This window comes from Triturus cristatus, chromosome 5_1 (genome assembly GCF_964204655.1).
Source record: "Triturus cristatus chromosome 5_1, aTriCri1.1, whole genome shotgun sequence".
NCBI lineage: Eukaryota > Metazoa > Chordata > Amphibia > Caudata > Salamandridae > Triturus > Triturus cristatus.
Window position 1 is genome coordinate 310,474,070 of NC_140587.1, and position 14,076 is coordinate 310,488,145.

General features: G+C 43.4%; 1 protein-coding gene across 1 annotated transcript in view; it reads left to right on the plus strand.

The window, feature by feature from the left end:
* The first annotated feature begins 6,753 nt into the window (after positions 1-6,753).
* Positions 6,754-14,076, plus strand: part of HAS2 (hyaluronan synthase 2) — a 66,225-nt gene continuing 58,902 nt past the window's right edge. Inside the window, exon 1 of the mRNA XM_085605037.1 lies at positions 6,754-7,278. The gene's annotated coding sequence lies outside the window, so the exon portion shown is untranslated. The remainder of the gene's footprint in view (positions 7,279-14,076) is intronic.

The following is a 14,076-nucleotide window of genomic DNA, read 5'->3' on the forward strand; positions in this document are numbered from 1 at the left end:
ATCCGAGAAGATGCGTCAACTCAGAACTTCCCAAGTGGAGAATTGCTTCTTCTGAATAGCTCTGGTCAAAATCTGCTCCTTCAGTCGATGGTCCGCAAAATTGACTAGAATTGTTCTAGGCAGTTTTGAATTGGGGAATGGCTGTGCTGGGACTCTGTGTGCGCGTGCAATCGTAAGGTCCCCCGAAAATTCGGGAAGCACATTTTCTTTGATGAAGGATTCGAACCACTGAAGTGTTTGTGACCCTTCACAGCCTTCAGGGACCCCAACTAACCGCAGATTTGACCGACGAGAATGATTCTCCAACTCTTCAAGCTCAGTTTCCAGTAAGTTTTTCTGTTTTTTATTGATTGAGGCCTGCTGCTGCGTTGAGGTCTCACAGCCTGCCTTGAATCCAGGAAATGCTGTTCTTCGCTTCCCTCCAGCTGGGGACTCGCGAGTGCAGCCTTCAAAATGCGCCCTCTCCACCTCCAGCCACAGAGGAAGCCCGGTGTTGTCCCGAGTTGAACAAGCCAGGGAGCAAGAAGTCAGCCAAGCGCTCGCGGAGCAATCCCAGCCACGATGCACTCTCCTGGAGCAAACCAGGAGATCAGAAGCACCGAGCACTTATTATTCACTGTGTCACTTGTGTTATCACACTATTGCTTGACGGCCCTTCATGAAATATTGATGCATACATATATGAATGACGTAATTTATATATAAAGAATTTGTTTTGCATTTGAATTGTCTTGTGTGTTGCTTACAGTTTAATTATTTAATTATTGTATATTATCTGAATAACGCTTGACTATGCCTAATGCGTAAAGCAATACTTTCACCCAACGGAACCACTGTTTACCTTATAAAAAAGGAGATCAGAAGCGGCAGGCTCGCACAGCCCACAGATCTGCGATAAACGGTCAGTGGATTAACCGACTCAGGGCGGGGCAGCGGTCACCTGAGGCTATGCACAGGCGGAATTCGCCATAGCCTTTCTCCAAGTTACAGGAAATTCTTCTTCTGGTTAAATCTCACAATGAGAACGTTGTCTTCTGCAAACAGATGATAGAAAAGAAGGGATGCTCGAAGAATCCTGTGATCACTTACATTTACCTACCATCTGGCTGAGTCAGTCCTACCGCATCTCATGCTGCTTACCTGCGGCGCTCCTTGACTCAGTCTACTACTATGAGGCTGCTCCAGCATGACTCTACATTTGATACCACAAACGCTGAGTGGACAGGGCCTCTGAGACCTCTGTGTGGCACTTCAAGTGAACATGTTCTTTTCCATAATAAAATGTCAAACTACTTCAGCCATAGACATCCACGGACTTGGTGGTATACAGCAGCCGTAGGAAGTTGTAGACATAGTTCCAAATAGGAAACCAGAATGATCCATGTTCACAGGAGAAGCCTTTACTGGTAGCAGCTTTCATTCACAAAAAATAGGTGAATGCGGCAGTCTTGGTTTGCTTCACTGGAACCAAGTCTACCAACACATCTATAAAACAATGGTTTCTAAAACAAAATCTTCAACTGCAAATAAGGGGCCTGATTTAGAGTTTGATGGACAGGTTCCTCTCTCACTGCATGACGGACATCCTATCCAAGTGCCATAGCATATAATGCACTTGTAATAAGGTGGACGGGATATCTGCTACTTTCGTGACAGAGGAACCTGTCTGCCAAACTCTAAATCAGGCCCATGGTGGCCTGCAACCTGATGTGGTCTGACAGCTCTAGTCCTACACTGCATGCTGAAGACAGTAATGAGCTACTGTGCTCTGACACACAGTTTCATAGTGTTCTTGGCAGGGATCTCTGAAGCTCTCCAAGTGGCACCTAGAATGTCACACTTCTTTTAGTGTATGAGTCACTCCTTCTTGCTCACTTGCTCATTCATCAAAGAGTGAGCAAGAAAGTATCAATCTTGCAACTCAATTATGATGGCCTTCTAGTTGCTTTTCATGCATTCACTTTATAAAACTATTCAAGAGAATTGTTTTTACATTGGTTGCAATCAGTATATTCACTCTTTTCATGCTCTGAGAAGAGATCATGTAGGAATGACTATATGTTTGTGATCCCTAACTCTCCAATCTCTCTGCGAAGGTTTCTGGCACCCTAAAAAATACTTTTTTTCACCCCTTCTGCTGACATTGATACCTATTGTCTGTGACTAATTTTGCTTGCCTATGGGCCCATATGTTTCATACATGTTAGGTCCTGGGATACATTTTAGGCCCTATTCTGAGAGATAGTAATTTGCTTAGTCAACTGTAATTTTGTATACCTTTCAAATGGTAAGAATGTGCCTGGTGGTTGCTTTGTGGGAAATCTCATGCTCTTAACTGTAGGCCTGAGTTGGTTATGGTGACAAGCTACTGGTCTGATTGGTGCACTAGGAAACATTATGTCCAATGCTGCAGAGGTGGTCTGCTTATTATGAAACTTTATGACAAAGGCATTTTGTCTAGCTTATTAATTGTGAAAAGCATTTGGTAAAGCCAGTAAACCTTTAACAGTTGGTTGTTATTACATTGTATAGGGGCTACAGACAGATATTTTTTACATGTAATCTCACAGATTGCCATAGTAGGTAGGGGTTTGGCCGCGGGCCACCTACTCTGAAACACCCTGGTTTTTTTTTATGTGATGATTCTTGTTATGCCCTATTGAGAGGACTTACATATTGTTTTGCAAGTTGTATTTTGCTACATGTTTGTAATTGTATAAGTGTATGCATGATGGTTGTGCACTTAAATAGGCTAATGTTGGTACATTTTAGTGCCAATGGTAAATGGTAAAGACTAAATTGCTTCATTGGTAAAAGTGATGCATGATTTCACATGTTTGAGCTGTTTAGTATGAAACATTATGACAAAGCCAGTAGGCCTAAACTACTTGTTGTGAAAAGCATGTCCTAAAGACAATAGGCTTTTAAGGATGGATTGTTATTACCATGTGCTAAAGCCTGTAGGCAGGTATTTTGTTACATGCAATTTCTCAATTACTGTAGTAGGCAAGGGTTTTAGTGATCTGGCTGAATGAACCATGAGGATAGATGATATACAACACAATAACTCTTGCTAGGCTCTCTTAGGGAAATAGTATTGTGCTTTGCCAACTGTAATTTAGTTTACATTTGTGTTTTTATATCTGCATGCCGGATGGTTGCCTTCTGGACGTTTATGGCCAGTACAGAAGGCTGAAGTTGGTTAAGGTGCCAAGCGGGTGCTACAGGCTAGTAGCCTGTTTGTTTATTACGAACGTTACGATAAAAGCAGCAGGTCTGGTATACTGATTGTGAACAACATATGTTAAAGTCAATAGGCATTTATGGGTGCATTGGTATTACTCTGAATTAAAGCCTACAGAGTGTATTTATGTTACATGGAATCTGACAGATTGATTCCCCTTAGTACAGGATTTGATTGGAATGAATTTGTGTGCTTCACTGAAAAGATTGCATCTTTTGCACTTGCATGCGCTGGTCTGGCGAGACTTTTTGAGAGGGCACCAAAAAGTGCTACCAGGCCAGCCTTGAACTACAATGCATGTGCGCGGGCACGCGCGCCGCGCTAGACGTGATTACTTTCACTTTCGTAGCCGCACGGCCGCTTTGATGTTTTATCGCGATCGCGATACTTTCGCAGCCACACGGCCGCTTGTTTGTAATGCGTCACCCCTTTCCCATCTCCCAGCCTAATCGGGTATCTGGATTGGGATATAACATTCTCAAGTCCACCTTACTCTCATCAAATGTTCGGGGTCCCGCTACACCTAATAAGTCCATTGCTACCCCTTCTGTTCATACCCTGCGTTTACTCACTTCATCAAGGGTGTAAGGCTGCCTCTTTGCCACTTGCTGCCATCCGATGTATCTTGGCATGCATTGCGGCTGCCATTATATTCCCTGGGTCTCTGTGCCTTTCTTCACCTCGTGATCCCTCTCAAGCTCATATGGAAGCTGGTGCGTAAACCATATTGCATCCTAGTTTTACCACTGAATAGGAAATACTAACAAACAGCTGTTGTTTAGAGCACTTAAAAATGACAGGAGCGCTGTGAGAAGCACTATTTAAAAATGTTTGGTTTTTTTCTGGGTTATTATTCACAAATATACGAGAGGTTAAAGTGAGCATCTTGGATTTTCACAGAGGATCAAATTACGAAAGCTCACCAATCTCAAGGTGCCAGGCGGCAGCCGTTCTTTAGCCCAGCAACTCTTGTGTCCAATGTTCAAGCCGCCAAACCCGAAAAACCTTTCATAATCTTTCCATGTCGAGTCCGTCTCAGGCCTTAATAAAGAGGTTTAAATTGTTTTCGCAATCTAGAGATTTGTTTTGTATCAAACTACTTCGAGAGAAGTCTGATTCAGCAGCCATAGGCCGGGATCTCAAAGGTGTGTTTTCCCTGGACTCAGAAAAGCATCGTAAAATGATCAGCCTTCTAGCCCATGCCATGCTCTGGTCCATCATGACCGTCCAGAGGCGAGGGCGCAGTCTGTTGGTGGCTCTCCTTCAACAGGAGTTAGAGCAGTCTCGCCCTCTCCAGGGGGTCTTGACGCATAGAGCGTAAAGGTCAGACAAGGACAATTTACAGGAGACCGTTCTTCTTCCTCGATGGCCAATATTTCGAAACAATAATGGTCAAGAGAATTAAAAAGCAAATGAGAACAAAATTAAAAAGAACCTGCCAATGTGAACAATATAGCTTGTTGTTAGTCAAGTTTTAATACACATTTTCTGTGGCTCCATTTTAAAAACAAGCATTTACAATGCAATAGGTCGCGAGTTTGAGCTATTGGCATTGCAAATAACAATGCCTTTTATTTTTGTTTTCTTTTTAAAAACATAAATAAAAGGCATTGTAATTTACAATGCCAATAGCTTAAACTCGCGTAACTGCGAGACCTATTGCATTGCAAATGCTTGTTGTATAAGGTTCTTGGCTGCACGTGGCTAGAAGTCAGTGGTCTCAGGCTTTAGCCTAGAGAGCTGCCTGCTATGGGGGCCCTTAAGGCTCAACTAGGGGGACTCGTCAATGACCCCGGGCATCGTAAGTGCGCACCGAGCCATGGGTTCCGTGTTACAGAGCTCCTTCGATGTTCAAGGCGCCCGCATTCAATATATATCACACTTGAAAGGGTCATCTGCAGTGCAGTGGCGTGACTGACTCGGGCATGCCAACGCTGCCGCTCCACGGGACGATCAGATGAATGACAACAAATTACATTTTCATTTACGACCAAATGCCCTCGAACCCAGCGCGTGCGGGCTCCAGATTACACACGCCTTTTTAATGTGTGTGTGGGGGGGGGGCGTATATCGCTCAGGAGGTGTTTACACAAACGGAAGTAATCGAGGGAAGTGCTCCCTATCTCCCCACATCTCATTTCAATTACCCCACAGATCTGTCTGTGCATGAGTGTGATTGACAAGTGCATGCTCGCTCCCTATAGGGGCAGATTTATGAGCCCCTTGCGCCACTTTTGCGTCACTTTTAACATGGGAAAAGTGACGCAAAAGTGGCGCAAGGGGCTCATAAATCTGCCCCAATTTGAGAGTAAAGACGCGCAGCATCCCGAGTTCAGAAACCGATTCTAGTACTGTCGGCTTTTTGCATTAAATAAGGCCAATCAGATATTGAATATATCAGTTCGGGGGTGATTTAACGGCGGTATTGTGGATTTTCTCATTGGGGAAAGGTATATCACTCTTTCCAATGAAGAAGGCCATTCATTCTTAACAAACCCCATCTGTAACTTCTTAAATGCGCACGCGGACCCCCAGGAGGTGGTTATCGATAAAGAACCCCTCACAGGGTTCCCGGAGCTCTCTCTGGCTGGTCCATGGGGCTTGAGTTACGTGCGTGTGCAAACGTACTGCGCTCCCAATAACGGCCAATCAGCAGCGGCTCCTGTCAAGCAGCCTTCAAAGAACACATTACAGCCAGAAGCCTCATTCTTTTCCAAATACTGCCACCATGCGGTCCTTTCTGGTACAGCTATACCGAACTGTGGACGGGGTACTTCAGAGACCTTCATCCAGACAGTCCTCCTGGCAAGCGAAAGAAGCGAAATGGGACCTGAGCATAGCGGATTAACATTGCATTTCCCATCCGTCACTTAGAATTTAGGGCTCGGGCGAGCGGCGCGACTCTTGTCTGTGCAGGAACGTCTGCGTGGAGAACGGACTTCTCCGAGGAACAAATGGACTCACTTTCAAATAATGAACCAAGTCTACAATGAACGATTAGTTTCTCTTCAAAGTTTACAGATGTCGGTATAATGTATAAATACATATAGATTTCTGCGCACTTCCCTGTTCTGAATTTCAATAAACCTGGAAGATATAAAAACGGTACATAGCTCGACAGTGTTATGAGTCTGTTCCTAGTATAACGCAAAGCAAATTAAATGTTGAAAATTAAAAGTTTACTTTCTCTACACAGGATAAGGAAAACGGTGTTCTTGTGGGTGCATTTCGTTTCCTGCCAGAGATGTGACGTTTTGTCGTCAGTGCTGTTCGTGACGAGGACGTCAGGTGGTGGCAACATATGGGCCCCCACAGTGCTCTGCAAATGTTTGCAATTACGCTAATTTAATTCACTGGAGTTTTCGAGTGGCCCCTGCCAAGGCTCTAGTATGACTCTTAAGGGGCAGGGATTTTTTTTTTTTCTGGAAAGTGTTCCCTCCTCCTCACCCCCTGTCCTCCTCCCTTATTAAAACAACCACCAGCAAAAGTCCCGCTTGTTTAAGAGACCCCCTTCAGTCAAAGAAGTCAGAAAAGGCAGGAGAGCAGGAGGGGAAAGAGAAAAAAGTCCAGGGGGAAAGACGTCTGGAAAAAATTACCAGCTGGCTGATTTTAAGGAGACTTCCCCTACTCAAGTTTGGAACTGCCGGCTAAAGCATCACCGGGCGACTTTCCCTCTGTACCACTAATGAAGCTGCGCTCCTGCACCGGCACTGGACATTCAGCATAAATATGCACAATTAGAGAGCGAGAAGCAACGAATTTATTTATTTAAATTACCTAGCTCATGCTGGAGCCTTTAGAACAGAAAGTTAAAAGTCCAGCATTTTTGAACGCATGAGGGAGAAAGTGTGTTCAGTATTTTGTTGCGTTTTTTTAAAATTTTATATTTTTGTCGTGCTTACTGGCTCCCTCGCTCAAGCTGCTCTGATTTATTATACCTCAGTCTTTGGAAACTTTTCACGACCAGGCGACAAGACGTTTCGCACAACTGGCTGAAACATTCTGCGACCAGCTGGCATCAAAGGCTCAACAAGGTATGTACATTTACCACATGACCCTTCATTTTCGAAGAAGTTAAAGGGTTTTACATACAGATTTGCTTGAATTGTTTTTTTTTCATGAACCTCGTAGTTTTACTCAAATTGTCAAATCGTGAACTAATTCCATTCACGTCACTATTTTAAAAATGATGTGTGTGTGTGTCTTCTAATGAAACAATTACACATATATATTGATTTAATAACCAGTGGCTCAATTATGCAATTATAGATAGGATTTGGGATAGATATATAGATACATATAATTTCTTGGTGTAGTTCTTTTTGTAGTAAGTGTAATGTCATCCATTATGTGCTGACATATATGGGTTGGTACTATTCTTTCATCAGTATGACACTTTATTGCGCATGGAGGTTTGAAAGTCAAACTGTACTTCTTTGCACATGTGTGAAGTTCATTTTTGCGGCAGTATCTAGCTCCTTCAGTGACCACGTCTATGCAACAAGCGCCTCGTTGGCAGGGGCTGCATTCTAGCGCTTCTGTGGCTCTTTTACTGACACTTGGGATAAAGTTGCAAGCAGGGTGCCTGGTCCGCTGCAGGGACACTGCGGGAGCATGGCAGGGGAGAACGCCCCTAGAAAGAGAGGGGTAGGAGATGTTAGCGCTCCAGCCTTTGATCTGCCCAGACATCATTCGTGCCAGCGGCGGCACTTTTATTACTGCTGTCTGTGGGACATATTTTCCGTTGTGGTTGAGTTCAAATAGAATATACAGCAAAGAGATCGTCTTCGGGCCAATGGCGGGGCTTTTTTTTGGAAGAACGAGCAGTTTAAGAATAAAAAAACGGTTTCACTGGTACCTCCCTGCCTGGGAGGTAAGCGAGTTGCAGCTCTGAAATGAGTGAGGCGGAAACAGCTGGAGAGGTTCTGCCAACGCGGGGGGTAAGGGGTGGGAAGGGGGGGGGGGGGGGTCTACAAGTCGGAAGGAAAAGCCTTAGCTGTACATATAACGGTGGAAGGAGACTTAAGCGTAATGTGCTGAAAAAAAGTCGGGCTGTGCCCAGCTAAACTGTCGCACACGCCCTGCTCTGTCTCCCAGCGTCTGGGGTACGGGCTAGAAAGGCAAGGAACGTCTCCAATGCCCTGCTGTGTCGAACAGCCCAGAGGCAAACTGATGGACATGCGCCTAAGGCTACCTTTCAAATTCCTTAACATATGTAAATTGGATGCGTGACGGGAATTGATTGTGGTATAGAGCAACGTTAGTTATTCTAGTAGTGTTAGCCTTAGTAATAAACTCGTATTTCTTTGTAGTGTACATGCATACATGATAACATTTACCTATTTAGAAAGAAAAGTCGCAATGTGCATTTGAAAGTGTAAATCTCCCGCACGGCGTGAAGTTGCTGCCTTCAATAGGTAAAGCGAGACGTGAAATTACTTTTTTTCTGCAGCACCAAGTGATTTGACAGTGGTGCGTTGGCTGCAGGGAGCTGTCCCTGTGTTGGTTGCAGCGGAAAGTCGGACAGAGGGATGCTCTGTGGACTGCCCTGGCGCTCCTCTCCCCGGCTTCCAGCTCGGAAGCAAGCAGCTTCCAAGAGACGAAGAAGGCGCCGCTTGTATGCCTGAGAGCCCCACGTGGCGACAGGCGTGGGCGCGGCCTCTGACGTCATGCCAACGGAGACGCCCGTAGTCACGTCACTGCTCAGACAGGCTGTGATTTGTGGAGAGGTTTCCAGGAGCCTGGGCAGCGCTCCTGATCTTGTCTGAAGGCAGTTTGTGTGCATGTGTCCTTGTGCAAGTGATGACAGCGCTCTACTATGCCTGCTTCAGGAGGGGCGCCTCCAGTCCCTCTCACTGGAGAAAACATGCTCTCACTGCCGTGGGATCAAGGGACACCCCTAGAGATTCACAAATTTCAGCCACTGATGCTTTGCTGAAAACATTATAAAGATGCTCAACGCTATAAAACAAATGTTCTCTGCAGGAATTGCACATTTCAATAGTAGACCAAGTTAATTACCTATTGAGTTTTCAAAAGTATAGTTTTTACCAAACTACCCACTAAAGCAGGAAGGCGTTTTATTATAGAAAAAGTTACTCATTTTTTAAAAGTAGCATATGATCTTAAAAGAAACAAGCATTGGCGAAGCAAGTAAGCCTGACTTGCAATTATATCATTTAAGTCCCGACTAAAACCCTAAAAAAACAGCCCACTGCATTAAAATAAAAATGATTGTGTTTTGTATAATAGCACCTATGAGAAAATTAATTTGAATTACGATGATTCATAGAACTCTTAACATGTAAAACGCCCCTTAAGCATTTCAAGGCAGAATTATTCATCAAACAGCCAATAGCATGAGTTTACAGGGCGATACTCCACTGAATGGAGTCAAAGCCCACTGTCATAGTTTTAAGAATTGATAACAACAGTCCAAACATACAACGCTGCTGTCAAGCCAGACCTAACAAGTGAAGCAGTTGATGAGACAATGAAAGTTGAAGTACCGCTGTCTCACTGAACAGGACAACTCAAACCATGGGGCAGATTTATGAGCCCCTTGCGCCACTTTTGCGTCACTTTTAACATGGGAAAAGTGACGCAAAAGTGGCGCAAGGGGCTCATAAATCTGCCCCCAAGTTGTTACTTGTGGGCTGTGCACATCATGGGATTTCTCCTTTGTTCAAAGTGATCTAGAGCTAAAAGGGAGCTTTGCCGACAAAATGCGTACAGAAAATCAGTCAATGAGGTTAGGTTGGTATTTTTGATGAAGGGTGACAGCCATTTTATGACCAATATTAATGTACTAATGGATTGTTTGAACACAACACAAACATGGTTACTAAGACCAACCATGAACATCTAATGCCGTACTGGATCAACATGAAGCATCCAAATGTACCCATGTTAGGAATGAATATGGGTCATTAAATTCTACTTAGGAAGCCATTTTTGGTTGATGTGATTGACTATCAGACGGATAGCTGTGAGTGGTAGCGGGGTGCCCCATCTGGGCTGCCCCCACTGCCAAGGGAAAGAGTGTAACACATGCCCAGAGACTAATAGTAAACTAAGGAATTCTGACACAAAAGACAGGGCTAAGGAGGCAGGCACAAGATATGTGACCTCCTCAAAAGAACAAATGATTTGGTTCCTTGCTGGAAAGTAAGGCTTGCGACTAATTTGATTTCTAAAATGTTAGACCAATGATAATTTTGTTGTTAAATATTAGAAAAAAGATTTTGTTATTGAAGCGGTGATTGCAGTGGAATGTGACATTGAGACATCTAAATTGAGTGCTGTATATATTTGAGCTGCTATGCTCATGCAAAGCAGACTGATAGAAAGAAAGGATACAACCGACAGAAAGATAGACCGTCAGACTGGCAAACAAACGGATATGCTAGTATACCCATAGTTAGATACATTGTTATATAGGTGCACAGATAGACACATGAGCAGCTGGTTGGAATACATCCCCTGTTCCATCTGGATACTATTATATTTTAATATGTACTGCAATTACTGTAGCAATTGTGGGAACTGCCACAATCAATATCATCGATATCCATGAAGACCTTGTTGGAAAAGGAATTTAGCCTACATACAGGATAGATAATCTTCTGTGATGTCGGAGAAGCTCAGATTAACAATGCATTCTTTAATAGGATTCCCATGCTCTGCCTGGAACATCTGATTAACAACACATTCTCTGTGTTAGTTCATACCGTCCTATTGGACAAAACTCACAGAGCGGGCTCCAATCACCAGCCAATCAGACAGCCATTACATTTCATTAAGATACATTGGAGAGAACCAAGGACCATGTTTATATTTAACAATGAGCCAAAAACTACATATTCTGTCAGACGCCACATAAGAGATCCCAGAACCTGATTCACTAAGATTCTCTACATTTGTGGGGAGGCCCCTCAGTCGTGGGGGAGTCTCCGTACTTTGGGCGGAATCTCCACAATAAGAATTTTCACTGCAGAGATTCCGCCCTGAGGGGAAGAGACCCTTTCTGAATCAGGCCCTATGTCACCTTCATGAAGACCCTAGTGAAGCTTGAGTTCCTTCAATACCTATAGAGCTTTTCTGCTTGCCACTGCCCTTTTTGCCACCCTTTCAACATAATGAAGGATTTGGTTTCAGCTGTGTTTTTAATACGGATTAAGAAATAAATAAAAAAAAGTCTATAGACATCAGTTATATGATTATTTAGAAAAAATATTTGAGATAATCTTATAAAAGAAACATACAAGTTGATATTGCAGATAGATAAATAGATAGATAGATAGACAGACAGACAGACAGGCAGACAGACAGACAGGTAGGTAGGTAAGTAGGTAGGTAGGTAGGTAGGTAGGTAGATAGATAGATAGATAGATAGATAGATAGATAGATAGATAGATAGATAGATAGATAGATAGATAGATAGATAGATAGATAGATAGATAGATAGATAGATAGATAGATAGATAGATAGATAGATAGATAGATAGATAGATAGCTGGATAGATAGATAGATAGATAGATAGATAGATAGATAGATAGATAGATAGATAGATAGATAGATAGATAGATAGATAGATAGATAGATAGATAGATAGATAGATAGATAGATAGATAGATAGATAGATAGATAGATAGATAGATAGATAGATAGACAGACGGACGGACGGACGGACGGACGGACGGACGGACGGGCGGGCGGATGGGCGGATGGATGGATGGATGGATGGATGGACGGACGGATGGATGGATGGATGGATGGATGGATGGATGGATGGATGGACAGGCAAGAGGGTGGATGGACAGACAGATAGAGAAATCCTATCTTTCACTAATTAGTACAATGAGTGTAATGAGTACATAGTCAAGTAACTGTGTATTGTTACATCCAAGTCACTACTCAGTGAAGGAGGGAATGCTTGAATAATGTATTAAGAATTGAGAGAAAACAACAAGCCACCTCGTGCTGATAAGGGGCGACCATGGCAAATTTCCATGGCTCTTCAAGCTCATATGGCGTATACTTGGGACACTTGGTTTCCATTCCTCAAGTGTAATGATGTTAAATCCAGCATTTTGCCAAATGAAACAGCAGAGATCCCTTATTTAAAGGCAGCGTGAACCATGCGGAAGAGGGAGCAGGCAAGACTTCTTGTAATAAATATATATTCTGTAACATTCATAAGTGTAACATGCTCAAAAGGTAACAGATGTGGCTAGAGCATAAACCATCGCAGAGTTACCTCAGGTGTCATTCACCTACACATCCATCCACACCATCGGCCCACCTTTCTCCAAGTCAATAAAGGACGATGTCTTCACTCCTGAACTTTTCACTTCCTAATCATTGATTTCAGACGTTTTAGTCTAATTAATTCAGTGGAACCAAAACAAGACTACGACAACCAGCATGGATTTGGCTATCACACAAAGTCCCAAACTGGAAATTGTATCCATAATGGCCTGTGGCGAGGTGGTCACCCAGTCTCGCCATGGTAGTCACGTGACATGCTTGTACGGAAATATTGATGTGTCTGGACTCGTGGTGTCTTGTCTTCGTCAAACTCAAGCTTCTTCATTTTATGCTCCTTTCCCTAAAAGGGCTGCATATTTCAGAAAAGATAAACATTTTGTTGCAGATTGGTGAGGAATTCATCCCTATACTAATCTATTGATAACTAAAGTTTGTCACAGCTTTATCAGAGTCATTCAATGAGAGGTAGGCGTAGCATCCCCCGAGGGGTCAATCGTTAGAGCTGGCAGCTTTGGTGAGCATTCATTTAAAACAGTGTTATTACTTTTGGTCTCTTGCCTTCTATCGCCCTTCCCCTCCCACTCCCCTCCTCCCCTCCCACGTCTCTCCACCCCTCCTAGGCACGGCTCTTTAGGAAGCCAGCTTTCTCTGTTAATGAGGCTGCTGACGTAGGTGCGTCGCACGTTAGGGACCAGCTTATAAACAGATGATGTGGTGCACTACATCATGTGTGCTGCAAACAAACTTAACTTGCATTTGACCTCTTAGTCACTAGGCACCATCTCCAACATTTGCAGATGGGGAAGACCACTGGAGGCCTAGCTCTAAGAAGGAAGTGCTGGAGATTAATTCTGAATGTTTGAAACCAAGGACGAGATTTGTAGCAGACGCCCAGCCATCCATATCAAAGTACATAAGAGGCAATGCTACATTGGCGGGAAATTGCAATCCCTTCTCACTCTCGTTTCATGGCCATAATATATACATGTAAATATGTTTTCTTTCGTGCTTGACCACCCCATCTATACTTCTTTTTCGGTGCATGCTACATGACAGTAGGAGCCCAGTGTGTACCAATTTAATTATATTACAAGCAGGCACAATATTAGGTAACATGTTCATATGCTTGCCAAAAAATTGATAATGTTCTGGCAGTGTCTACAGATGTGGCAGTCGATTGCTGAAGGAGCATTAAGTCTGAATTAACTTCCAGCCTGTGTGAGTGTGTTTGATGAAGACATGTGGGAAATGTGTGGAAATCATAATTCTGTGGAGACCTTTAGTCCTAGTGCTTTTAATCACGCACCTTTAATGAATACCTAAGTAACAGCTTATACTGTGTAGGTATCAAACCTAGTTGGCAGAGCGAACAATACAATCAAAATCTCACTCACTTACTGACCCACTCACTCCTTGAATCACTCTCTTTCACTGTACCACTCACTCACTCACTCACTCACTCACTCACTCACTCACTCACTCACTCACTCACTCACTCACTCACTCACTCACTCACTCACTCACTCACTCACTCACTCACTCACTCATTCACTCACTCACT